The sequence below is a fragment of the Falco cherrug genome, chromosome 1, assembly GCF_023634085.1.
Source record: "Falco cherrug isolate bFalChe1 chromosome 1, bFalChe1.pri, whole genome shotgun sequence".
In the NCBI taxonomy this organism is placed as follows: domain Eukaryota; kingdom Metazoa; phylum Chordata; class Aves; order Falconiformes; family Falconidae; genus Falco; species Falco cherrug.
Window position 1 is genome coordinate 1,670,401 of NC_073697.1, and position 26,946 is coordinate 1,697,346.

Genomic DNA, 26,946 nt, shown 5'->3' on the forward strand with positions numbered 1-26,946 from the left:
GTAATCTCCCTTTCTTATTTGCTGGCTTTTACACAAACTCATTGCATTTTCCTAAAAGACTACGGCTCCAATTTACATTCCAATTTCTCACTCACCTGCAAGATTCCTCTATCCTTTCAGATGAAACATCACATTGCAAAGGCTTGCTGTTATTCCTGCCCACCCCTCTCATCCATGAGTTGCTGACTTCTCAAAGGGAAGGGCAGCAAGAAGCAAAGTCCTGAAGACTCTTCAGCCACCTTCTCAGCCTACATGGCCCTTAGATGGCAGTGTGAGACACAAAATACAGAGGTACACTTTTTACTAAGTGTGTAGCAAAAGGCTGCAGACTCTGTACAGTTTACTACAGAACCGCTGCTCTCATCCAAGAAACACCAGGCTGCAACAGTGTAAAGAGCATCTAAAACCAGAGATCTGAAACTATAGTAATTGAAATTTAGGAGTTCTTGTCAAACGCCGCTACTAACAAAAAAAGAAGCTATTTCAATTCAGTGATTTTGAACGTTACGCAAGTAAACCCCCCGTTCTGAGCGAGCTCAGCTGACTCACAGGCGCGCCTTGTCTCACAAACCACTAGAAGGGCACACAACGGCACGTGCTGTCGGATCCCCCTCCTCGGCAGGTGTCACTTACAGAGAAATGCCGCGGGGTCAGGCAGATTCACAGAACTCATTTCCGTAAATACAGTGGAATACAGAAGGCAATTTACACAGATTTCAACACCATTTTACATGTCAAGGCGTTATGAAGTTAAACAAAAATGTTTTCACTACTACTACAGTGACAGACCACTCTGTGCTCGGAGACTTCATTCATCAAACGATCAGCCTCAGACATGCGCTCATTCAGGACTTCATCTCCTTCCTTACCTCCATAGAAAGGGTCATCTCCAACCCAAGCCACCCGGCAAGCAGTATTGGGGCCTTGCCTTCAAATTCGTTGGCATCACGAGGCTTATCTCGCTCCCCACCACCCCTGGTCTCCTTGCAGGACACCACACAGGTTCCTAACCAGCAGGTCACGGATGAAAAGCCAAGCCGAACGAACCCCTAAGCCGCTGCCTCCTCACTTCTGTCTCCCCCGAGGGGTGAAAAGAGCAGGGTTTGAGAAACCTGATTCCTGCCAGACAGTTTTCCTGAGGGTGCTGCAGCACATGCCCCTTAATGAATGGGGAACAGCTCACCGCAGCAGTGCCGTAAACGCCAGCGTCGCGGATGCATGCCTGCCACGCGATGGGAATACACCTGGCACGGGAGGTCACAGCACGGAGGCAACACGCATAGCCTGTCACAAGGCTGGACACCAGTCCATTAGGTAAAAGGCTCAAGAATGGAAACTACGTCATCTAGTAACTGATCCTAAGAGGTTCTAGCAGTTCATGGGGGTTATACGGGAAAAGAATCCAACCAAAGGTTCACCAGCCTTTGATGAATCCCTTAAAAGCCTGTGCAGCCACTGTAGACAAAATGTTGGCTATTGCTGTTTCAGATATTCAAGGTACAGGCCTAGATCATCAGAAAAATAAGTACTGAAACTCAAAATTACCTAGCTGATAAGAAGCCAGGGGTATGCAGTTGGAAAGAGGTTATATTTGTTAGAAATAAGGTGTGTTGATGACAGCCTCTTTGATCAGGATATATATGTCTCTCCATCTGGACAGAATTCGGTACACATGTATAAAGCATGTATGAACAAAAGTCAAAACATGAAGAAATTAGTGGCTTTAACAAAGTATTGTATGAAATTTAATAAATTAATGTTTTCAACTGCATTTCTTCCTGGCTATTCCATGAGCCGGAGTGCCATGTGCCTACAACACAAACTGCTCACTTAACAGGAACTAAAGGAAAACAATTTCTGGAGCAGATATATAAAAACAGTTTTATTAAAAATCCAAATCATTATTGCATCTGAATTATTTTGTGCTTAGTTTAATAAAACCATTTGCTTATAAAGATGGCTTCAATTCAAATTTACAAATACACTGTGGACAACCAACTTGACCATTGGAGGGCTTTTGTTCTCTCCCCTCTTCCAATTCAGCAAGAAATGGAGAAAGAAATCCATACATGTATAGTAAACAAAGTACACACAGTGCCCAGAGTTAGGAAAAAAAAGGAATAGAAAAAAATATGTTGATTTTTCCAGTAAGTTACCAGTATTACCTTGACACACAGTTCAGTGATCTCCTCTTGGTATATTCATTGTAAAGTCTGTATTTGTTTAGCTGCAGCAAATTCTTCTTCTCTATCAGACTATTTAAAAAAACATGTGTAAGGAGCTGGTGGAGTGATTTAGTTTTCTACAACAGTCAACATTTATTGTTGACATGAACTTCAAATTAAATCTTAAATTCTGGTTGATTAGAAGAGTGTGGCTGTATACAGTAAAAACATCAGATCATTAAGGATTGGTAAAAAGAGTTTCTAAATTTTTAAGAGAGGAATGCAACTGCTTCCGTAAAAGTAACAGTTGTCTGGCAACATTCTTGACTGTGCAAATTTTGGTTAATTTCACAAAAATATACTGTCTCAGTCCCTACCTTTTATTCCAAATTCTTTGCTCTTTCTTAGTTGTGCACTTTTAGTGTAGGCAACTGAAAAAAAATTAAAAACTCAAAACGGCTTTGCAACAGAAACCCAGACTTCAACACATACTTAGAATTTATGGCAAGACACCAATAAAGTAACATTAAAAAAAAGTACTACAAATCAGAGGAGCTCTAATTTTTCATTAATCTTATGCAAGCCCAGATTAGTGAAGTTTAGAGAGGGTCTGTAGATGCAATTACTTTCAATTCCTAGATGTAATTTTAAATTTTAAAAATAATGTTAAAAAATTGTTCTACTGTCTGAAAGTAATATAACATTAACAAAGGTTGTGATAAGAGAAATTCTACAACTTTTAGGACCAAAGTGAGCTTTTTGCTAATGCAAACAGTCCACTGGTTTTCATGTAATCAGTTGCAGCGTGCTCCACATGAAATCCTGACCCAATTATTTAACGTCTTACTGGCAAGACATTCTGGGATCTATATTCTGCATCGAGAATGATGCAGGAAACAGTGCCATCAGTGCTTGTAGAGGAAGGAGTTTTCTCTGCCCCACATTTTTGATTATCTTTGCTGGGTCTTGGGCCCCCTTTTTTTTTTTTTTTTATAATACCACAAAACAGTGTTTCCCTCTGTCCTTTCGTTGGCCATTCTACTACTATCACCATTTTTACCTATTATCAGTGTTGTCTTGCATGATCACCTAAAATCACTAGAAGCTATATTCTAGATAAAGACATTTGACTAGCCAATTTCTACAAGATGATGGATGATATTGAGCAAAATAACAATTTAAAAATACAAGAATGAATGGAGAACACAGTAAAGACAAGTTGCTCCATTTCACTTCTTCCAGGTTATTTTCCAAGAAACAGGGGAAATGACAAATATATATATAAATAAAGCAGTAAAGCTTGATGACAAGAGCTTTCTTGCTATTATTTAACTTAGGAACATTTTTTTCCTATAAGAGTGTATTTTTGACAATGCTGCTTTCCATTACTTTGTTTGTCCATTTTTTTCATAAAATTATAGCTTGCAAAGGGAGGGGCAGGATACCAAATGGGCTCTATATCCATTAACAAAATCAGATCTATATACATTATTTGTCTTCCACATGTCCCCAGTGTCTGCCTCCATTATTAATAACAAAGGTCAGAACACTTACTATTTGGCAGCATGCTTGACACATAATTGATGGTGCAATGTGCTATAACAGTACTTTACGAATCTGCTCCGACTACAGCTGTCAGCTCATTTCATTCTCAAGGATTTCGTTGACAATTTGTAATTGGAAAATGCTGTGTTTAAACTTTCTATTTTAATATGGTTATATTCTGTATTTATGGACTAAAATGTATTAAAAAATCAAAGAGTTAAATCTGAACATTGAAACAGTTTGCAGTTATTTCTATTTGCTTGCAAAAGAAGAGTTATGTATAAACACTTCACTTGCATAACATTTTATTGCAATTTTCCTGTATTTCAGTGCTATTTTTTTGGAAGTTATGCCAGTAAATAAAAAAAAAATCCTAATTAAATATCTTTGCCATAGTTAAGAAGTAAATTCAAATTTTTTTTTTGTCTACAGTCACTCTAGACTAGCCTTGCTTCTGATCTCATATGCACCAACTTGTCACTAGTAAAATTCAATGACTGTCCACAGCTGCAAACTTTTAAGTTGCCATTCAACACAGCAACAAAACAGTGCCTTAGAGAAGTGAAATGGTAACAGTGAGCATAATTTTTAATTTGACATTACTTTATATAAGTAGTAAGACCACTGCAGTTAATTTGAACTAAATCAAAACATTGTGAGAACAGCAGAGAGATTAGCATCCATCTAATGAGCTTACAAAGCACATCAGACAAACCTAAAAAGTAAGAATGAAAGTATAAAATAAATAAAATGGTCTAAACTGTACTGTGCTTTAAGTGACCTCTATTTATTCTGGCATTTTACACAGCAAGAATAATGCCAGGCAAAGAAAAGAAATAAATGGGGATGGGGTGGGGTGGGGTGACAGGAAGAGAATGTACAAAGCAGACAGGCAAGGAAAAGTAACTGAGTTTGAGGAGAAAGTTGAAAGAGAAATCGTTAAAAATGAAGAAAAAGACACTGGCTATGAAGATAAGCGCAACTTCTGTAATTTTAAGCTTCTGTATTAGACACCACATGTTCTTCTTTTGTCCCCAACATTTTTGGAGATGAAGATGCATAAACTGCTAGAAGATCATCATAGGCTTGTATTATTTAATATTGCTCTCCTGTTTATAGGTACAAGTATTTAAGCTGAGGTTAGGTTGTGTAAAATTTCCATTTTAAGAGAAGTTCAACTTTTATGCAAGTCAGCATTTGCCAGGTATGCATTATTTAGATGTTCTTAGAAAACGCTTAAAAACATATCTAAGATTATAGCTTTGCACAAAGGCACTTCATTAGGTCCTTCAGTAAAACATTTAGCTGCTGCTAAGGTTCTGAAACATGCTTCTTTTGGCTGGTGCTTAAACCCTCAAGTACCTGCATTCCTAAATGGTTCTCAGCCTTCCCTAATAGAATTCCAGTACTTTCATGCATTCAGTGGGAATTACTTATAAAAATACCGTTTTTTGATCTGAATCCGATTTCCCTGGGAAGCAAAGGGAGAGGGAAAAATAATTCTAGTTGCTTTCTACAGCAACTGCCTGCTCTACTGCCTGGTTTCTTTAGAAGCTTGTCTTAGATGGCCAGCTCTCCTCGATTTTTATGAGCTTGGGCAATCAAGACACTGCTGCAGGTAACATGGTATCTGATACAATCAAAGACGGTAATGCCACAGTGCTGTGAGATAAATCCATATGATCTAGACACACAAGCATGTGTGCGTAGAAACAGGAAAAGAAAAGGTGTCAAATACCATTCCTGACTGTGACGGAAAGCAGTTTTGAGAAAGAGGGTTGTTGGCACCTTAGCTGGACCTCTTGAGTACCTACGACCTTCTCTGAAGCCATTTCACAACTAGATTATAGTAACAGGAAAGGTTTTGTTCTCATGAACTTCAGCCCGATCTTTGAAATTTGCATTGTTCCACAGCAGCAGCCTTCAACTTGTGTTCGCAGATCCCTGCAGACTGTTTCTAAGAATACAGCAAGTTGTAACTGCAAGATAAAACACAAAACATTAAGCCTGTTATCAATAGGCTTGATTCACTATTCAGGAGCTCACACTAGATGAGCCCACAAATTAAAGGTCAAAGGCTGCACAGCAGTCATGGAAATGTGTGGGATCCATTTGCTGTCTAAGTGCAGCTGCATCTGGACTGTTTAATTGATTCAAAGACTCATACTGCAGCTTTCAGCTAGCATTACAAATAGATTGGGAATCAATAAGGATTTGGATTATTGCTGCTGAAAGGCTTACATCTGATTAAGTCTTGGAGACGTCAGGCAGTGCAATCTGTACCAGATGAGATTTGTGTGTTGTTTTCTTGGTCATCCGCAGTGATCAGTGGTGACAAATGCAAGGATCACCGTGCGCGACCAGATGCACGACCAGAAGAAAGGGGAAACCATTTGTAAGTAAAAAAAGATTTGTAAGGTGAAAATAAAGGACAACGTTGTGACGATTGCTGGCTTATCAAGGGGGCTAACAAATACAGCAGCCCTCCAGAAAGGAGACAGCTAGCAGCGTGAGAACGCTACTGCCATCTGCAACGCAACCGCTGCAGCCAGCCAGGCTCTGGCGCCAATCGTGTGTCCCTCGACTATGACACATCTGGGTTGACGCCACGTGGCAGTTCTGTAGAATGTGACACATTATAAAAACAATATGTTCATTTTGAATACATTTACGTAACTTTTTAACGAACATTGAGGAAAGCGAACCATGCAATTCTGAAAGGAAAACTTAAGTACTTTGATCTCCAACTAATAATTCTGGTTATTAGATCTTACTCTCAGAAAAAGACAAAATGCCAGTTAAGCAATGTTTTAAATGGTTTGAATATTGAATATTGCTGGGTTTTTAAAATAACCCGCAACCTTTTGCCTTCCTTCCAATAGTCAGACATATTAAAACCAGTACACAAGAATAAACTACCAGGTCTTTGTAAGGTTGTTTATTTTCAGTCTTTACTGAGCTCTCACTGGTACCATCACAACTTTTAACAACTGTCATTAGCTTTGTCAGTAAAAGCAAACAAATACGGAGACAGTTTTTGAAGAAAACTGTTAACATGGTAACACTGCGATCACCTGTCATCGCTTCAGCAGCTGTAACACAGGCAGTGAGAATTAAAAACTTTCTCAGTATCAAGCAGAGATATACTGAGGGGAAAGGTAAGGGACAACCCCTGCATTTTAACTTGAATGCCAGCCCATTCTGAGGTACTGCCTGAGCACCGCCTGCGCTATACAAAGCCATTACAGCTCCTAATTAGCGAGTGAGAAGAGTTCTAGACATGTCACCAAGGGATGGGCTTCAAAAAGGCAATAGGTACAGTTGTAATGTAATGCTTTCCACTCCATGGGTCAACCGTACGTACAAAAAGGTTTCACTAAGATCTGCAATAAGAAATTGCACAGTCTTAAGGAAATTTCTGAGTTAAGCTGAGCACATTGGCTACAGCGTATGGTGCATTCTCCCTGTGATGACAGTATTTAGTTTTCAATTCAATGCTCTTGTTTATTCTTGAATTTTTAGCAATGTGTCCATTTACATGACAGAAGGATTACACGAACACATCACCTCTTATCATTGTATAATTCCTCTCACTAATAAGCCCCTTTCATTTTCACCAAGTTTTTTAAAATCACTATTTGAAGCCCTGAGCAAATACAATTAATCTGCGGTCTAAATATTTAGCAACAGGTCACAGAAATGTCTTGAATTAATTATACTTTTAAAACCGTTCTTAAAATAAATAATTTCAAAGGCCTTGAAACAAGATCAATTGAATTTCAAAGAAAAAGTTGAACTTCATTCCTAAACAAATGTCTTAATCTAACAACAAGATTTCTGTATAGTTAAACAAGCCTTGCACAGTTTATGGATCTGTACAGAAATATTAATTAGAAGACCACCTACCTTGTCACATTGCCTATTTCAACAAATATTCCAGCTATAAACACAATGCACTACTTAAAACTCAACCAAAAGCTGAAGAATAATGAGCAAGTTATAACACGGCAATTCCAGATTCAAAATCTTTGTCTCTAATTACTACAAACAAGTTTTGTATATAGGAAAAAGGAAACACATATAAGCCCTTAGAAATCTGTGCATTTTATTAAATTTTAGAGTTTGCCATTAAAATTACATTATTATCTGATAATTTTATTTGGCATCATGTTTCTTCACGTTAATTTTACACAAGTTGTTAAAAAAAGACTCTAACATGCCAGACTAACACATCACACAGCTACGCCTTTGGTAACTAAGACACAAAATTGTGACATTTCATTAATGAACACAATAGCAGAAGAAGCTTTTATATTTGTTGTCAAAGTATTACCCAAATATTTTATATAAAGGTTCTTTGCTGATGAAGGCAAAAGCAAGAGATCATCTGAATTTCGTTAGCCTGAGGTAGGTACACAATGCAAAGGACCTGCTACCCACTGTCCACTTTGCCCACCCTGATAATCTGGGCTTAAAATTTGTTCCATCCTATATTCTGTGTGGAACATCCCTTGGATCACCATTTGACATCTGTGACAGAGAAGTTATACAGAAACAAACCCACTTGTTTAGACACTGAGCCTACAATACTTCTTTCCTTTTTGCTTTCCTCTTATGGGCTAACTACTCCATTGCAAACCACGATACAAAAGGTCAGTAGTTCTGCGGAGCTGTCACATCCCTTCTGAACTATGGGGAGGAAAAAATGAAAAAACAAGGGGTTTTGAACACAAAAAGAGAAGTAATGCTTCTGTACCGCTAAAAGAGAAAGCTTACTGTACCATGTAAAACCTGACAGGTATTAAAGAGATTTGTCAGCAAGGCATGAGCGATGGGGAAAGGCAAAAGAATCCTTGAGAATGGCAAATTTAAGAACTAGTTTGAGACTTGGTCACGGTTCCCTTTCATGCAACCAAATCAGGAGAAATGTATGTTGCCCATTATTTTTGGCTTAAATTATTCTGAATAGCGTATTGTACTGTAACGTTACTTAAAAAGGGTCAGGGAACATCAGCAGTATTAAACTAGATCCTAATTTACACTGACAGGACACAGAGTAATCCAGTGCCGATCACAGCATGCTATCAGAAGACTTTTTGAAGAAGGCTTGACTGGGGAATGAAGTTTTTGCAAGAACAGATTTAGAAAGTATGCCCTGAACTATCAACTTCAACTGGATTGCACGAATATGTATAACCTCTGATGGAAGGCATGGCATTGCATCTTGAAATTCATGACAGTTGCCATTAGTTGAAACTTGTCCTATACCACCTTGCTGAGCTGCCTGCATTCTCATCCGGGCCCAGAAACTAATGAAAAAGAAAACGGATTTACAGGGATTATGTATATGTTAAAAGGAGGCATACAGAGAGCAGAAGGGGAAAAGAGGCTCTAGTTTCTCAAAGTTTGTGGAAAGGTATAAGGATGATGCTTAAAACTAAGCTACGCATATGGATTAACCTTACTGTTATACTGAAATATTTTCTCATGTTAAGCTTTTTATCTGCCTTTAGAAGTAAGCAATTATTTTATGGAACAAAAAGGTGCTTTAGTGTCACTGCATTTTGTATTCATTTGGTCACAGAGTCTTGAACGGAAGAACTGCAAGTAAAGAAACCCAAATACCAGGTTTGTGAGGTGAAAATGGGAGTGGGGGAAGAAAGAAAGAAAGGAGTACCAAGTCAGTTAGGACCAGGCTGGTGCAGCCTAACACCCAGTCTCAGGCTCAGAGCACCCTGACACGCTGTCCTTCAGAAGCAAAGGCACACACCCTGAGATGACAGGTTCTAATACAAAAAGAAGAAATAATTGAATCAAACGGCTCTAGTCTTTCTAAATAAAACAGGTCCTATCATATTAGGCAGTTTCATCAAAGTAAAAGGTTCTAGAGGGTTTTTTTTTAGATCAGGGGTCCTCAAACTACGGCCCGCGGGCTGGATATGGCCCCCCAGGGTCCTCAATCCGGCCCCCGGTATTTACAGACCCCCCCCCCACACCACACACACACACACCCCCTGGCAGGGGTTGGGGGGGAACCAAGCAGCCGCAGATGACTGCCTGCCACTGCATCCGTGCCAGCCCCCTGGTTAAAAAGTTTGAGGACCCCTGGTGTAGATTTTAGCAGAAGAAAATGTCAAAGCAGAAGAATTTATGCAGAAATTTCAAATTCTCTAGCACTACCAGCAACCCTTAAGGAAGCACTTTTTCAAGCATATGAAACAACTTCCCGAAGCCAATCTGCAGAGATTATTTATAATGGGTTGCATAGTATACCATGATGGAGTGATGTGCACACAAAATTAACATAGTAGGAGGATTCCTTTGACTTTTTCCCCAGCATGAAGCACACACACATCTCTGCAGGATTGCAGTCCTGGAAATTGGAATTTTGAACACACACCTGTTAATACCTAGAGCCTATTGTAGTTGCTGAGGTTAACATTTACGGGACCAGACCACAAAACAATTTCTGTCTGCTCTTGCACATGTTTCTAGCATTTCTTTTACTGAGAACTGCAATTTCCTCAATGCTTTGAGACAGCAGCTCTTTTCAAACAAAGTAGATTCAGACACAAGGAACACACGTCCCATTGGAGTAACTGGCAGTGAGAATGATGTTTCTGATATGCTGAATTAAATTTTGATTCAAAAGAGTTTTGTTTATTTTCAGTTTTATTTGAACTAGGCTCACAAAAGAGGGGAAAAATGTAAATGAATAATCTTTAAGAACATTTTGTTTCATACTGAAATAGTTTTAAAACAATTTGGAAAGCAATTATTAATGTAGCTTTATAAATATGGCCAGATGCTGTTATATATTTCTATTAATTTAGCTGGTGATTATTTCTGACATCCCACACAATCTCCCTTCTTGTCTTACATTTTTGAAAAGTCCCATAACTGCCACCCTGTATTATGATGGGCAAAACTAGAACAGTATCTACTAAATTCCTGCTTTCCCTGACAAGGAAAGGAACGACGAATGCAGAATTTGGCTGTTCCAAAAGACACAGATTTTAATGCATAGCCTTAATACGCAATTACTTGCATTTGTCATTTGGATCAATTAGAACTTTAAGCATGGCATAATTGTTGGGGGTTTTTTAGATGTCATTAAAATTGACTGTGCCTTTAAACAAACGTGCCCAGATGCAGTGGGTACAGCTAATCACAGGCACAAAGGCCCAGTCAAGGTCAGACTGCAAGTTTGTCTCTAATTGCCCAGTTATACATTCCTTGTTCACCCAAATCTTCTATCGACTTCAATGGGATTTTTGTTTAGTGAGGATTACAGGATTTTGCCTCCTAGCTTAAGTATTGCATCTATACATCACTGTGTGTAGTACGTTTCAGTCCCTACGGTCACAGTATCTGTAGTTTTACTAGCCCTACATATCGTGTTGAGCTTTTTAAGTCTTTCACCCTCCCAAAGCCTTAGAACCCAAGTTTCCTTTTGTTATACTTGACATTTTTTTGCTCTTCCATGGCCAATATTATTGAACTTTGAAAAGTAGCTCCCTGGCAGCCAACATTTGTCTCGCTGCTGCTATATTTTTCATTTCCAACATGCTAATTTGCTTTCAAAACCTAATGACCTAATTACCATATTAGTCATTCTGCTAAAACACGACGACAGTATTTTTCCTACCCTAAAGTCTTTCTCTTAAATTCTTGGTTACATTTCAGCTCCTTATTAAAGCAGTCTGGTGATTTTTAGATGATCTTACCGATGCCTGTAATAGCTTTTGTTGACTTCTCTAAACATTTTTTTTTCACAATACAATTTTGTTTCACAAAAACCAGAATACAAATCACAGCGTGTTTGTACGATTAACTCTCAATTCCATTTTTTCAGATGTTTATATCAGGTCGCCTGCAGCCCTTCCTTCCAATTTACCCCTACAGCCCGTGTTCATGTAACATTTTTTCCTCGTTATGCAAACACTACGATCTAGACAAAGCGCACGCTATCACTTTTTATCAGACCAGCTGCACGACGCAAAGGCAAGGGTGGGTCCTTGTCCTCAGTTCAGGCCTGCTGGTCTCTCCCTCATCCAAACTGAACGCATGAGGAAACCCAGACACCCCTGACAAGACGGTTCACTCAAGGGCCTGCTTCTAACGGCACAAACACAAACAGCCACGAGTTGATCTCCAGCATGGTCCGGCACTGAGGAAGCCCCTCTGCCACCTCCCAGGCCTGCAACGGGCACCTGCAGCATTATGCCCCACAAACACCTTTCCAGGGAGGCTGAAACACACCCTTTAACCATTTAAAACCCAAAACATAAGCAAAAAACGACAACACAAACTCCCTCCAAACCCAAGGACCCTCCGAAACAATACAAAAAGTAATTACGACACTGTACGGGAGCCGAGGGGACCCACAGAAACTTCTGTGCCAAGTACATGTGGTCAACTGCCTTGGGCAGCATCAACAAGGGTCAGACCTGTACCCAAGCAGCCTGAGGGCTAGAGGTTGCCCTCTACTACAGTCCACAAAGCCCATCTAGATATCATCTTTGCTTCCTTAAGAAACAGCACGTACGTGCAGGTCACATCACAGGAAAGCCCAGCAGCTTCAGGGTGCTACAGTTTAGTCTAATAACTTTATCGATCCATATTAATTTTCTGTTGTGTTTCTCAAGGTATTTACCAGACAGATCTTCAGAAAATGAGCTTTTGCTCAATACTCCCTTCCAGGCAAGGGCTTTGTGAAAATGCACCTGCCTCAAGCTCCCTCACCAGCTGTATTCTAATCTTTCTGCTGGATTACACAGAAAGGTGTTAATGCTGAAGGACTTCACACATCATGGAGCCTCTACCACTGCAAGCATCTCACACAAAATACCCAAAAATATACAACCACAGCTGTCCATGTGGAAAGCCAAGCACTTACTGGTCTTACCACAAGACAGTATTACTTGACTGTCTCACGCCCTCTGAACTCCCTCATGCTTCTTACCTTATTCTCAGGTCCATATCGTCTGTACTAAAGTAATGGTGGTGGTGGTAACTTCCACAATAGAAAAATAAAATCTATGGTAGAGAAATACATGTGCTCCATAATGCATTGCTGAGAAGAAACTTGAAGAACTCTATGAAGTATTTGTTCTATCAATTATTACGATGCACTGGTGAGCACTGAACATTTGATTTGTTATGTTAATCACCCACATTTTAAAACAATTTTTTTTCTAATTATTAATTGCTTTAAAAATAATTACCCTGATAAATTCTCCTAAAGACTTTGTTTCTTTCTACCCAGGCCAGTGGTCTTCAGCTTATGCTAAAGAAACACCAGCTGTTTCTGTTGGCCTCAGTTTTAACTGTTCATTTCCGATTTGTGAGCAACACATTAGCTGCGCGCCACAGACTGAGCAGCTAGGAGTTAACAGACTGATTTTTGCCTTATGAGAGACTAATACTCTAACATGTTTTTATTAGCAAGCCTCTTTTCTGTACAACTGTGAATTACAGCATTTTAAAAGAGCAGAAAAACATATTCCCTTATCTATGCTTTTACGGTTAAACATGTAACTACAGTTATTGAGCATCCCCTGGTGTATACGCATTTCCATATAAAGTTATTATCATTTGAACAAAATTTTTTGAGCAGCAGATGAAAGATGAAGAATTGGTTACATGAGAATCAGAAGCATTAACTCAACTGACACACTGGATAAAATATATTCATTTAGTTAAAATGTCACCAGTTAGTGGCAAGCAAGAGAAAAGTGTACTCACTGCTCAAGTTTTGCAGTTTCTCTGGTACCATCATGATGTGACTGATCAGAATACTATTTAACAGTGTGCACTTTCAAGGTTACATTATGTTCCAATACAGTGTGTGAAACAGTCACTGCCAATAAACATATGCATTGGTATTTTTCATGCTTGTAAAGCCCATGCGAGTCAGGAGGTTTTATCACCTGTTTACTTTAAACACAAAAGAGCGCTTAACTCCTGTTGATAGATAAGGGACACAAACTCAGTGCTGAGTTTGGGCCACTGCTACAAGGCCACAGTCGACAGGTACTGTCAAGTCTGGACCACATGCAGAAGCGACAGTTAAATTTTTGGGGCTCAAGCACCAGCGTGACCATCGTATTCATGTCACCCTTGGCACACACGGTAGCAGTAGAGTGCACAGCTAATTGCTAGGTGACGTACCGATCAGTGGATGCTTGCTGGTTTTGCATGAGAGTTTCTAAGTCTCCTTCAGTCTCCAGTACCGTGGCACTTGCAAAGTCACACCAAGTAAGACAGGTTGGGTAACAAGAACTGGCAGACTGACTCAGTTCAAACGCTAGACTGCTGTAATGTGAAATAAGTGTTTTCTTGCTCTTCTGTCTGCAACCAACACGGAGCACACACATGGAGGGTATGAATCACAGATGGCCAGTCCATTTATTGAAAGGTAACCAGCCCTTCCAAATAAGTGCACATTTTTTAAACTGACCCTAAAACCGTATCTCTTCTGTGAACTGAAATTATTGCCTGGCTTATTTCGACCTTTCAGTAAAGCCTGCACTAAGCTACAGTAGTTTGTAGCCTGCAGACAGAACAGAAAATCCTTTCCCTCTGAAGGGTCCAGATACACCTTTTCCATTCTCAGCTTTTTTCAGATTTTTACCAAATACCTGTGATTTAAGGATGGAACCCTGTTTTCTTCCACAGTATGTTCTTGGCTTCCTGAACTTAATTCCAACATTCCCTCAGAGCATTCCTTACATGAATTGCCTAAAACTCCTCTCAACAGTCTTTAAAACCAAATAACACGTGCATTAAAATCTCTCAGCACTGACTGTCTATGCAATTGATGCTATTTGTGCCTACCAGTTCATCCCCCAGGCTGACTCCAGCGCTGGCCAACTCAACACCTTTCTTTGGGCTAAACGCACATGAAGGTACTTTTGGAGAGCACACGAACATTCCTTATATGAACAGCAATGTTTCATGACATTATTTACAAAATTAGCATCCAAATAGTAACTGCAGGAAATACATGGGAAAGGGAGTAATACTGTTAGTCTTCAGCTCCTACAGCTTTGCACTGTGGCAATACAAAAGATGACATACACTAAAGCCCCGTCTCAGTGCACTGAGATAGCTGTGTTGGGCAAACATCATTGGCAGGCAGAATTATACCTATTTATTAATACCACCGAACTTGAAGCAACAGAATTTCTGGGGAAAAAAACTGAACAAAAAGCACACTATAACTGACTATACCAATGTTGCTAATAAAAGGTAGAAGGCACTTTTTTTATCAGTTCCTGAATCAGGAGGTATAGTGTATTACAAAGATGTTGATTTGCCATTATATTTGAAGTGATTACCTTAGATTTACACCTATTCTGGCCTTCAGAAAGCATGAGCCATCCTAGACAGAGATATCAAAGTGTACACCCAGACAGAAAATAAGGCACATAATTCTAAATGCTAAAAATTGCTTGCAATTTTTTCAAAGCAATATTACATGGACAATGCAGTATAGTCAAATCCAGCAATAGTATAAATGGCACAAACTAACATATAGTTATATATGTGCTCCTTCATAATTTCAGATCTGTCACAGATATTAGCGAGTCACATCTTCGTGATTTCAGATGTATTAGTAGGTCACATGGAAAATTTTTGCGGTATAAAGGACAGAAAATGTGTGGGAAGGGTTAAAGAACAGGGAAATAAACTTTTATTTTAAAAGTCTCCCAAATACAGCAAAAATAGGTAAATGTAGCCTAAAACCTGAAATTTGAATGGCTATTGCTTATTTTTATTCATGTACCTGACTGTCTTAAAAAAGGACGTATTTTGTAAATACAAGAAAGTACTTAGCTCCTCTGGGGGGAAAAAAAAAAAAAGTGGCACAAAGAAATAGGTTTAGAAGCCAAACTTTTACCACATTGCTAATGCTTGTAGCTTATACTAAAAGTCTAGCTTCTGGGACTCATACAGTTACCAAAAAAATTATATCCTTAAAATATACCTAACATCTCCTGATAGTGGGCAACAGTTTTAAAAAACAAACCTTGAAGGAACAGAACCACACAGAAAAACAGAAAAAAAACCATCACATTTTTGCATCTTCTGTTTTAGACTTGACTCCAAATTCCTAGTTATTTCAATATAGCAATAATACTCTAAGCATCCGGAATTCAACACTCCAAAGTCAAGAGAACAGATGCCCCCTAACACGAGTAGTTGAATTGAATATTGAAAACTGCAATCTCCATAAGGGGAATTTTTTTATTAGCATTTATTCTTTTAAAGAACAAGTGTTGCTGGGTTTATTACAGGAATACATTACTTGTCCTGATTATGGGTATATTTATTAAAAATGAATATACAGAATATAATGCAAGCTATTATATTGTTGTCTGCATTTGAAGGACAGGTGTTAAGAACAGATTGATAAAGCTAATATCCAGAAAATTTCACTCCATGAAGGAGTTACCTTATCTTGAAAGACAAGTGAACTTGACCACAGACACAACTTACACAGCACAAACAAATTATAATTTCTCAGTGAAGGAAAAAACAATGATCTACATTTAATTTCTGAAGAAATGACAAATACTGGAGAAGCCTCCCATTTTGTCTCTTGCATTGTTTTTGAGTACATGTTACAGGACTCCTTCCAAGAAATCTCCCCTCCTACTCCTCCTCATCCCTCCCCTGGATCCTCAATTTTAACATCTATTTCTATGGGATTTCATCTTCTTTCCTTCAATATCAACTCAAGAGTAGTGTTTCACATTCTTCTCATCTCATCCCCTTGGATATCCATCAGGGAAACCAGAACTCCTATAACAATACTGAAAAGATTAATGGGAGTAGGATAGTAGTCTCCTTATCAAGTCTAAATAAAAAAAAGACCCTGGAAACTGAAGAACTGTAACTCAATTTTACAGCAACATTTAAGGTTTTGGACATTCTTCTGACATTTTTGACATCTGCACATTCCCCACTGGAATGTGGGGAATTAACCTGATGGTTTCTAAAAATGGGAATGCATGTGTTTCTCTCTGTGCCTCCCCTGCTCCATTACCAAATAATACTTTGCGAAAACCAGTAACTTTAACAAAACATTTAAGCTATAAAAACATGGTGTATTTGTATGCTATAAAAATACAGCATATTTCACTGAACTATTATTTGAGTTTGGCAAAAAGGTCTGAATGGAAGCAAGTTTGAGGGTTGAGGGTTTGGGGTTTTTTTTCTTGTTTTGTTTGTTTGCTCAATGTTGGTTGGCACTGGTTACCTTCTATTTCTCTTAGATCAACAGAATAATTCACGGTTGGAAGGGTCCTCCAACGGCCATCTAGTCCAACCTCCTGATCAAACCTCCAAAGACAAAAAAAATAATCTACATCCTCTCCGGGAAGCTTGTTCCAATGCTTAATTGTCCCTGTAGAAACCCTTGGACTTTTTCCTTACATCCTTTGGATACCTCTCCTGTTCCAACTTACGATTATTGCCTCTTGTTCTTCTGTGTACCTCCGTGAAAAGCCTGGCTCCACTTTAGTAACCTCAAGCTTGGGAAGACCACTGTTAGGCCCAGTTCTCTCAGACTCTTCTCACAGGGCACATGTTCCACCCCATCTCAGTGGCCCACTGCTACAGTCAATCAAGTTTACTGACATCTTTCTTGTGTTTTCTTTTTCCCCTGAAAACCGGACATGGTATTTCACATGTGGTTTAACAAGCATCTGATAGAGCAGGACAAACATTCTGCTCAATTTACTGGACGTGTTCCTCTTGATAGAGCCCAGGATGCTGCCAGTCTGCATTGCTGGTGGGGCGCAAGACTGGCTCACAGTCAGCTGACCAGCTGCCTGGACCCTCAAGTCCTTTTCGCAAAGCTGCTCCCCAACCAGTCAGCCCTAGCCTGTATCATTGCAAGGAGCTCTTCCACCCCAGGTTAAAGACTTTGCATTTGTCTTCATTGAATTTCATCAGATTCCTGTCAGTCCATTTTTCTAGCGCACCCGGGTCCCTCTGCATGGCAGCCCTGCCCTGAAGTCCATCAGCTGCGCTGCCGCCACACCTCCAGTCCCGTGTCATCCAAAGGCCTTACGAGGGTGTGCTTTGTCTCACCACAATGTACCCTCTCCTCCTTCTGTTACTGACAAAGATACAAGCCAGGACAGATCCCAGGAGAGGGCCCTGAGGAAAGGTACTCGTAAGGGGCCTCTAAACAGAGTACGAACCATTAACCACACTCTAGAACCCAAGCTTCCAACCAACCACACTGTCAGATCCTAACATGAATACAAAGATACTGCAAGAGACAGCGCCAAAAGCCCTGCTGAAGTCAAGGCAGTTGAAATCCACTTCTCTGCCCTCACCTACAGATCTAGTAATTTCATCAAAGATGCTGATCAGATTAGTCAAGCACGATTTACCTTTGGCATAACCCATGCTGCCTCCAAAAGGATCCTATTTACCAGTTTCCTGAATAAACCACAGTTTCCTCTGTGAAAGGCCAGGTTGTATACTGTGCTGCATGCCTTCCTCACTCCCCATCTGGATCCCCATCCGTGGATGCTGAGCTCCAGTAATTCATGGTTGCTACAAGCCAAGGCTGCCATTATTACCTCCTTGGCCATTATTTATTTGTGAAGACAGTGTCACCCAAGTAGTACTGCATCTAAATCAGGGTCCCTTGACAGTGTCCAGAAACCTCCCGGGCTGCTTGTATGTATTGATCTTCCAGGAGGTATCAGGAAGGCTAAAGTCTTCCCTAAGAACAAGGGTCTCCAAGTTGCCTAAATATGACTTTGTCCTCTTCCTCACACTAACCAAATGGTCTGTAACACACGCTCACCATAACGTCACCCAAACCAGCCCTCCCTCTGATCCTAATCCACAAGCAACCCATCTACTCAAGCTGCTGCTTCATGTAAAGGGAAACCCCATCCCTTTAGTTCCCCGCCCGTCTTCCTATATCCACCCGCCAGTTTTCCAGCAAAGCCTTGGTGACATGTCTGCATGCAGAGCTCAGTCTCCTCCAGGTTGATTCCCAGACTGTGGGCATCTCCATGCAGGCAATTCCTCTGTGACAGCCAATAAACCAGAAGATTTAAGTTTTGCTTTGGAGTTCTTCCTCAGATCTGACCATCTGCTGATAGTACTTTTCTGTCTTTCATCTAAATTTTGGATTCTTTCTCTGAACAAATGCGCACCACCTCCCCCCCGCCCCAAATCTGTTTCTATCCCTCTCCATTCCAGTAAGAAAACATTAATTAAAAAGCATGTAAAGACTATCTGACAAAGCAGTGGTTTGCCTGTCAGCTATCACACGTTCAAATTAGCACTTCTACTTTTGGGAAAGCTGTACTGTGGTAAATTTAAGTGATGAGAAAGTTGTAGAAGCCCATACATGAGCACATTCAATCAGCACCTTATATGCAGGCAATGGAAGGAGATGCTATTAGCCAAAGGCGGCTAAAATCTCTTCTAACACAGCGATTTTAAAGACTGGAACTGCAAAGTAGAAACAGTTCTCTCTGATCGAGTGAACAGCTACGCAGGTGCAGCTATCCTGCACTGGTGCTCCAACTACCTCATTTGGAAGTTACCTTAGGGACATCTACAGGTTGCAGTACTGAGACTGCCGAACTTCACTGTTCTGCATGGGATACGCTCTGGACCAGGACACAGGCTCCCTAGGTGGGAGGTGCTGTAGACTCACCCAATGGACAAGATGCCTTGCAGAGGGATCTAGACAGATCGAGCATTGGGCAATGATTAACTGGACGAAATCTAACAAGTCCAAACACCAGATCCTGCACCTGGGACGGAGTAATGCTGGGCACAAGTATAAACTGGGAGAGGAGTGGCTGGAGAGCCGCCCCGCAGAAAGGGCTCTGGGGGTGCTGGTGGGCAGCAGGCCCAGTGTGAGCCAGCAGTGACCCCGGCAGCCAGGGGGGCAGACCCCATCCTGGGGGGCATCAAACAGCGTAACCAGCCGGTCAAAGGAGGCGACTGTCCCGCCGCGTTCGGCCATGGTGCAGCCTCACCCCGAGCGCCGTGGGCAGGCCTGGGCCCCGCCATTCAGGAAGGATGGGAAGGTCCCTGGAGGCCTCCAGAGGGGGACAACAAAGCTGGTGAAAGGGCTGGGGGCATGTCCTGTGGGGAGCGGCTGAGGACTTTGGGGGTGTCTGGTCTGGAGAAAAAGAGGCCGAGGGGCGACCTCCTGGCTCTCTGCGGCTGCCTGAGGAGGGGCAGCGGAGAGGAGAGGGAGGTGCGGCGCTCTTCTCGATCCCTGGGATCCGGCGATCCCTGGGAATGGTTCCCAGCTGCGCCAGGGCAGCTTTAGACTGGACATTAGGAAGCATTTCCGTAGGGAGAGGGTGAGCAAACGCTGGAACAGGCTTCCTGGGGAGGGGCTCCGTGCCCCGGGCCTGCCCGTGTTTAAGAGGCATTTGGACGGTGCCCTGAAGAGCACGCTGCAACTCTTGGCCAGCCCTGAACCCGTGAGGCAGCCCGACTAGATGGCTGCTGTAGGTCCCTTCCAACTGGGATGTTCTGTTCTGTTCTAGCATCTGGAGGTGACCGGTGTCACACCTTTGAAGCTGGTGAAAAGCGAGTGTGAACGCCCCTGGAAGGAAGGGCTTTCCTGGGCAGGGTGGCTGTGCCGCGCTGCCACAGAAGGGCAGAACGGGCGGCTGCTTTGGCTCTTCAAGAGAGGCACGGGATGGCTCGCCGCGCTTACGCTGCCAGAGTTCAGGGCTCAGACAGATGGAGCACGAAGCAACAGAGCCAAACCCATGTGCCAAGCCAGAAAAAGCAGCAACGCCTCAGGTTCTGCCGGGGATAGTGTGCAGCAAGACGTGGAAGCCCTGAGCAACAGCCTCCCATCTTGAGCTTCAGTTCCACTCCCCTGGCCAAGCCTGCAGAAAGGCTTTAGAGAATGATGACATGAGAATCTCATTGTGGGCTAGCAGTTACAAGAAGTGTATGTATGCTGTTTCTCTTCCAGCAAATCAACTGACTGATGGCAACTTTACATTTGTTTAGTGAGTGGAGGTCACTAAAAACCCAAGATGTTATTGACCCCAACAGCTAGCTCAGAGAATCTGAGTGGAGAATGGACGCAGATCTCAACATGCTGAAAAGAACCCTCTCGTTTTCATGTTGACCGATGAGTGGAAAAACGTATCAATCAACTCCCACTGGTGGGTTATGGCTATAATATAGTAAAAATTGCAGATTACTCATGGCTCCTCATGAACAAAATACTCTCAATTTGAATTTCCAATTGTGAAGGCACTTTCATCCAGACTTAATACTGAGCACATGTTTTTCCCAATTAAACCAAGGAGATAATCCCCAACGTGAAAGTAAAGCAATATACACATCTGTAGCGCTAGAGTACAGATTAGCCATTATTTTAGATTTAGTTTTTAAAGAAAGCTGTTATGAAACAAAACCAAACATTATCTGGTATTATTACGTTTACAGACTCCTAAGTGAGACTATGTAACTGTTCAGTATAATTTCCTATATATTGCTTGGTGAGATAAACTCTTTATAGAAGCTAGACATTAGTACAGAAAAAGGCACTGAAAAGCCAAAGATGCAGGACCAAAAGGTGCTGTGTTCCCTGTCACCTGATGAAGTCTTTTCAAAATGCAGAGAAAAGCAAGCTGTATAGCATATAACAGCTCTAGACTAAAATAAGAATTATTTCTATACATAAGTCCTACTCAGTTTTAAACTCTTGAAAGAAAAGGCAGCCCAACCCCTTTCCTAGAAGCACATGCAAATAAGAAAACCACAATCAAGAACATTCTTGAAAGAGCAGTTCTGTCTTTACAGCTGTTGTGACCACGGCTACACTCATTTTAGTGGAGTTCAGACTATTCACAGCAGCTGAAGATCTGGTCTTCCAATTTAAATTCTGTCTTGACTTTGAGTAATTCTGTTGAGGTCACTAGAACAGGGTTACTCAGGACATAAATTTGCCCTAAGGGCTTTTGTTGCCTAAGCTATATTTATATTACATTAATGTATAAACAGAAAATGCCTAACAAGTTCCAGTAAAGCAATTAATGTAATTAGTTTGTAACTTGTGCTTAGGTCTCTCAAGGGTTACTGGGGGTCAAATTAAGGAAACATATTTCTGAAAAGCAGAAGTCCTGAAATAATAAAGCTTCAGTTTACATTTTGAAGTGGTAGCACCTCTGTCTTGTGACTTCTAATAGTATTTTTTAAAACTGAATGAATTAAATTGATAGCATAAAATATATCTGAAATGATGGACTATCATACTAAAAGACAAATGGTAGTTCTGCGTGTTTCCACCAATAAAAATTATTTTGTTAATTTCTGTTTAAGCTTCAGAACATGAGAAAGCCACAAATAACACCACAAAAGTAGGATTTTTTTCATATATTCTAAAAATAGAACAATTCAGATGCAAACAAAAAAAACCCCTGTCCTCTATTTTGTACTATCTGTAACCTATCCTCATTGAAAATTCAGTAAAACTTGCATCATATAAAGCACATACAAGTTAGCAGGATCGGGACCTAAAAATTAAATAGCAAACCAGCTTGTGCTGTTCCACTAAGGGAACTGATGCCACTTGTCATACACATGAACACAGTGGCTGTGTCCTCTTTTACAAGCAGCAATGTGGTTTTATTTTAGAAAGACAAAATTTGTGGAACTTGAAGGTCGAGAAACAGTACAAGACCTGCATGATCTATGAGAATGCCAACGGGGAAAATATTCTTTTATTAACTAAACCTGTCTGAGAACCCTAAAGAGCCACTAAAATATCATTAAACAAATTATCAAAGGTCACCATGCACCAGTTGTTCATTTGGATAACTATAAAGGCAGATACCAGCCGTTGATAACTCTCATTTATTGAATTTATTAACAAGCTGCAGGAATGTTGCATTGCATGACTATGCATATTGAACAAGTGTTTTATTTCAACTTCCTTCCATTCTACATAGTCCACAACCATTTACACTATGCAAACATGTAACAAATGTATATTTTTTTTAGATCCTGTTACATTACACATGACATTTATCACATTTAACAACTGACCTATTAGTTACAGAAACTGAAAAGAAATAGTAAGGAAATGCAATCTCCTTAAGGCCAAAAGAGGACATATAAATCATGATTCTAAGACAACTACTTGCAGCACGTAGTTCACTAGATTTATACATTAGTACATGAAACCTCCGCATTTTTTCGTGCTAAATATGTAAATCCCTTATTTAACAGTTGCCGACAAGCAGGAACTTTGAAAGTGGAGATCAAAAGGAATAAAATAGTCAAATCTGAGTCCCGTTAACAATACAAAACCATGATGCTTCCACGTATGTCTAGAACACAGAGTGATGTGGGCAGCCACAAACACATCAACTTTAAATGGAGACAGACAGAAATACATATTTCTGAAAGATGGGCAGAAATGGAAGAATGCTTTTAACATAGCTCATGAAGTATAGCAAACCCTGGTAATACACCTGCTTTCAGGCTGCATTATAGTCACATCGTACTGTTTCTGATTTTTTTGTATAGATATATTTCTAATTTGTAACTGTAAATAAAAAGTTCTTTGAATTAAAACAGAATTCAAGCAAGTCTGATAGTTCATACTGAAATAAAAGGAAATATTATTTCTGATTTAAGGGAGGACCAGCTGGCACTTATTATGTCTATGTACTACATCAATCAGCAGCAACACATAAACTCTGATAAATCTACCTTATGTCCCTATAAATACAAAGCTGTTTTTCCTTTCCTAGACCAGATTGCTAGCTTATGTAAAGTGGTGCAGCTCTAAATCCAGCTGTCTCTTATAATCAGTTCAAATGATTTACCAGGCACAAATTTATCTAGTTTAGGGGTTTTTTTTGGTGGGGTTTGTTTTTTGTTTTGGTTTTTTTTTTGGGGGGGGGGGGGGTGGTGGTGGTGGTGGGTGGTTGTTGTTGTTTTTTTTTTTTACCCAAGTAATTTTGCTCTGCACAGAAGTCTCTTACAGGATAAACAGCATCAGCACAACAGAGTATCAGCAAGTACTGCCGGCTTTGCTCATAGTTGTAATTACAACAGATGCCAATCTGTGCATTGTTATATCTACTACAGCATGTGCTGTTTATAAAGAGGCAATCTACTGCAACTGGACGATGACAAGAATGAAAAGAATAAAGGTGGTGGTAAGGATGTTAATCGCAGAAAGATGAATAGGACACGGCCTCTCACGATCTGACCACCCAATGTACGGGCCATTAGTACTGGGAAACAAACGTGCTTTAACTTTCCAATCTGCTGAGGAAAGAACGAAGCAGAACAGATTGTCCAGCAAACTCCTGCTATGTGCTTATCACAATTTTCAGTACAGAGAAGGATAGAGAAACCACTGCAAAGCAAACATTTCTAAATTTGACTCAAACCACATAGAAGGATTTAGTGCAGAATGTGAGAAGGACACAATAGTTTTCAATTGACTAGTCCATTAACCTTCAAAAGTAAGTTGGTAGTCTACCTAATGGAGAAGAGCAGCTTATTGACAGACTGTGCTGAGAAGACAGATTTGTATTTTTTTAGTCTTTCTTTTTTTAAAAAAGGTCAGTTGCAATTAGACAGCTGACACGATCAACACAGCAACACAGGTCTCCAACTAAAATGGGGAAATGTTAATCTGGATGCTTTAAACATGAAATTACTTTGTCTAGTTTTCCCTAAGATACTTTAAATTTTGACAAAAGGAAAAACAGAGCTATCAGCCTCTATCTCTGAGAAGGATAACTGATCGGGAGGATTGGTGGTTTTGGGAGACTGGAAAAGAAAACCAGAGTTCCTATCCCAGGCTCAACTCCAATTGCACAAACACTAGAGCAAACGATAAATAAACAAGCTGTTTGCAAGTTCTTGCGGAGTGGGAAAAGAAGAAGAATCCTTACCCCCTATCCCCCTAGAGACTGTAAACATCTGATACAGCTGTGTATAATGCACAAATCATGTGAAATGAGTATCATTATCTCTTCCTGTTATGACGGAAACAGTTTGTTCTGATAAGGAAGCAGCAGCAGGGATCAGATGAGTTAGGATAAACCCTCTGCACGGTAATAAGCAGCGTTCTAACATTTTCATATGGGGAAGAGCCACACTTCTTGCAAGCCCGCAGCCCAGCCTCACCGCTCCCGGTACCCTTATCCCAAGCTTCTACCATCCCTGCACACAAATGCAGACACTAGTCGGGTGCAGATAGCTGCTGCTGCCAGACAGACCGCACACGTTTTTGAACTCACTATTTCTGCAGCATAATAAAAGTTTGCAGCCAAAACCTACTATAGGTGCACATCAAGTACTTTTGTAACGGCTCCGCCACCCCCCACCCCCCTGAATTCTACACCCCATGCATGATTTTGTGAAGTCCTGCGGCCAAAGGGGCCCACTAAAAGACACTGATAAGCAAACCTGGCCCTTTCTCCAGTGTGTTGCACTGGTTAAAGACTACAAGAAATACAAACAGTTGTCATGGAGCTGCACTTCCTCTTAGAATTATACTTGAGAAAAAAATTCGTGTCATTTTTTTCCTGCCAACACAGATGCCTGACCCTTGTTTTCTTGGAAAGCTTGTGACCTCAGCGTGAATTACAAGCCCCATCATGTCCACTCTGTAATTTATTTTGACTTTAGTAAGACTTTTTCCTTGATATTCTAAGGTGCAGGAAATACGCTCCAGAGGAAGTTACTACAACGAGGGAAGCCAAACTCCAGGAAAAGTGTACCCTACACTGTTTATCAATGACTCACTGTCAAAGTGAACACAGCTGTACTCTTGGTGCTGTGCTGGTTTAATGTACTCATTCTGGAGTTGGGTGACGGAAGCGGGAGATGCTTACAAAATTTGCAGCTGGCTACTTTATGATAGGCTGTAAAAACTTTGGAGGACAGGATCAGAATTCCAAAGGAACTTGGCCATTAAGAGAAATACTCAAAGAAAAAGACAGGTAAGATTTTGTTAGGACGCTTCCACTCTTCAGGATCTTTTAAGTTCTGTCCTTCCAGCAGGAATACCCAGCTGGACAAACACAAACTGAGCAAGTTCCAACTTCGTAGCAGCTCTCTAGAAAAGCCATCCCTGAGTCACAAGCTGAACACACGTTAACAACTACAAAGAACAAACTGAAGGGACCATTGTTCAGTCTGAAGAAAAGGAGCCTGAGGGGAATGAAGGGCTAAACACAAAGAAGGAGGAAATAAGCCATCTTCCATATCCATATTATCCAGGACAAATAGTCATGGACTTACAGCACAGAAAATTTACATTAGGTGTTGGGGAAAAAAAAGAAAAAAAAAGAGTTGTGTTGAATAATCTCCTTTTCTTGAGAGCTATACAGATAAATATATAAGCAAAGTTCCCTGTTTGTCTCGTAACAGTCTTCCCTTTACTGTCCCATACAAAGACCTACCGTTGCTTTTTTGTTTGCTTTTAATCTAGCCAGTGTCTTGTGGTAAAACCATGCCACCACTGATGAAGTCACAGAAAGCAATTTAGACAAATTTCTCTAACGGAAATACATGACCATATCTTATTAAATCTTTATCATTTTATGGTTTTACTTATTTTATAATATATATAAATATAAACATTATATTGTATTATAAAATATAATAGATTTTATTTGTATATTAAAAATAATATCTTACTTAAAACTTTACAAATATTCCAAGGTATATGTAACAAAATAAGAACACGTTGATTCAAAATGTCTTTTATTCTGAGGCTCCAGCTAGATTCAGTGGACCATACACTGCTTCAAAATTCACGTAGCCAGCTCTATATGGGCTCTATAGGGGAGTCTGATTCCATGAAACAGTGTCCTTGTGTGTAACTAATTACATATATCAGAAGGAGAGTACAGTTGCTTTAAAAATGCACAAGAAACAATCCAATAGCCTGATCTTCTAATTAAATGTGTTGGCTATAAACAGCCAACAAAATCTCTTTCTAAAAGCATAGAAATTATGTCTAAACTACTACTTTGTGCTGCAGTTACAAAACGGCTTAACAGATACTGTTTGGACACCTGTTCCAAAAATCAGGACTCTGCCTACCATATTGCGACCTGGTACTCCAGGAGGAGCAGGGGGAGAGGAAAGGGTATAAAAGGGAAACAGATCATCTTGTGACTAATGAATCAATTCCAAATGCTTGTTTATGGTGCATAATCACTCTCACATGGAATAT

General features: G+C 40.3%; 1 protein-coding gene across 2 annotated transcripts in view; it reads right to left on the minus strand.

The window, feature by feature from the left end:
- Positions 1 to 26,946, minus strand: part of VEGFC (vascular endothelial growth factor C) — an 82,489-nt gene that overhangs the window by 24,412 nt on the left and 31,131 nt on the right. The gene's annotated exons all lie outside the window — the stretch shown is intronic.